This window comes from Capsicum annuum, chromosome 9, assembly GCF_002878395.1.
Source record: "Capsicum annuum cultivar UCD-10X-F1 chromosome 9, UCD10Xv1.1, whole genome shotgun sequence".
NCBI classification, from domain to species: Eukaryota; Viridiplantae; Streptophyta; class Magnoliopsida; order Solanales; family Solanaceae; genus Capsicum; species Capsicum annuum.
In genome coordinates this window covers 146,546,944-146,549,394 of record NC_061119.1, presented here as the reverse complement: position 1 = coordinate 146,549,394, position 2,451 = coordinate 146,546,944, and positions in this window count along the sequence as shown.

Genomic DNA, 2,451 nt, shown 5'->3' with positions numbered 1-2,451 from the left:
TTACCAACCAATCCTTATGCTGATCGTTGACTTTTTTTGTAGAATCTATTTGATTTCCGGATTAGATACCTTTACGTGGCCACTTATTTGAGGGTGATATATTATGGAACCTTGTGTCTGACACATATTTTGCCAACAGGTTCTTAAACTAATGATTCATAAAATGAGTCCCTTAATCACTATTGATTGTTTTGGGTGCATTGAAATGAGAGAATATATTCTTCTTGGCAAATTTTATCACCACTCTAGCATCATTAGTGGAGAGAGCTACAACCTCTAACTACTTGGAAACATAATATACAAGCACCAAAATATACAGACTACTATTTAATGGTGGAAATGGGCCTATAAAATCTATCCCCCACATATTAAAAATCTCCACTTTAAGAATATTATTTAGGGACATTTCATGGAACCTTAATTGATTTAAGTTGAACCCAAGGCCTTACTAGCATAATAGATAGAATGAATACCATATCTTTGCACTCCCCCAATAATGCTCCTACAACTACATCACTTGCATCACACATTACTTCAAATGATAGACTCCAATCAGGAGTAATCAATATGGATACCTTTGTGAATTTTCACTTCAAGTCCTCAAATGCTCTATGACAATCAGCCCCAAATTTGAATTTTACCTCTTTGTCTAGTAGCTTGCACATGGAACTTGCTATATTTGAGAAATCTTTGATAAATATCCTATAAAATCCCACATGATAAAGAAAACTTCTCACACTTTTTATTGAGACGGTATATGGCATCTTCTCAATAACTTTCACTTTGGGTATGTCCACCTCTAGTCCACTTTGTAACACCTTATGAAAAAGGATAATACCTTTTTTAATAAAAATAGCATTTCTCATAGTCTAATACCAAGTTAGTTTCCTCACACTAAGATAGGACCCTATCTAAATTCTGTAAACAAATATCAAATGAGTAATCAGTATAGAAAAATCATCCATAAATACCTCAAAAAAATCCTACACCATGTCATAGAAGATGGACATCATACACCTTTGCAAAGTTGCAGGTGCGTTACCCAATCCAAAGGGCATACATTTGAAAGTATAAGATCTTTATGAACAGGTGAAGGTTGACTTCTCTTGATTTTTTGGTTCTATAGCTATCTGACTTTAGCAAAAGTAGCCATCAATAAGGCAATAGAATTCCTTCCCAACAAGTCTGTCAAGCATTTTGTCAATAAACTAAAATACCTAGACTTGAACTATTGAAAAAAAAATTCATTTTTGTGCCTCTGAGTTGGGTATGACTAAAGCCTTGAGTCGTATCTTTGGTCGTGACTTGTACCCACATTGCCCTCCTCTTTTGTACGTTAATAAGTACATGATGGTATCATACTATTTTCTATACAATATGACCTCCACTTGGTCGCGACCAATGCATACGAGTCGTCTACTACTCAACCGTATAGAGAGGAGCCTTAAACCAAATAGACTATTTTTTCCAAGAAGGAAGCATAAGAGTTAGGGGTGAGTCATACCCTTTGGATATGACTCAAGAGTGCCCACTCGTATTCTTAAAACTATGTGTCACCTAGGAGAAGCCTAGGGTAAGAGTTAGGGCACCACTCAAACCCTGGGGTAAGATCACTAAGGGAATTGTATGGGGGAGTTGTACCCCTGCACGAGCTCACTTTTTAGATTTTAACTAAGGACCTTTTGGTTATTTCCCTTGCCTAAAACCCTAACCTCTCTCACTATATAAGGCATTGTAGCCTCTTAAGTCTTTATTCTACAAGACTCAAACACTCTTAAACACTATAGAGGCTTCTTGATGCAAGATTATAGGCTAGGGTTTTGAGGGTGATCATCTAGTGGTAAGAAGAAGTCAACATTCTTAGTGATTTGAGTTTTTAAAGGAAAGTATCTATTCCCCTATTTAAATGTCTATAAACCCATGTATTTCACATTTAGATTAGTAAGTGTACATGGTTGTTTTGAAATCAAATTAAAAGGGTTTTATTGCCTAATGATGTATGATATTGAAGTTTGCTTAGACCTATATCTACATATGATATTGATGATGAATTGCATGTACAAGTACTTGTTGTATAAGGATTAACATGAGGGTCTTGAGCAACCCTAATCTTGATAATATATATATACCATGGAAATAGCCTTATTAAAGGTATGCACCTAAGATATTTGTGAAAATGTCTAAGTGAGTTGTCTAGTTATATGTTGTTGATATATTAAACTAGGAAAATGGTCCAATAAACAAGGATGAATGATAAATGATCTATTAAAGGAATTATAAACCATGTGTGATGAAATTGATAACCTTGTTTGTTGGCTAATGAGAGGGTAAAGTCCCTAGATATAAAAATGAACTTAAATTATAGGTTGAGCCCAAGTGTGGTGAGAATATGGCATAAAATTGTTGTAAGGGTCTTGATGACCATAACTTGTTTTATATGTTAAATTAAGT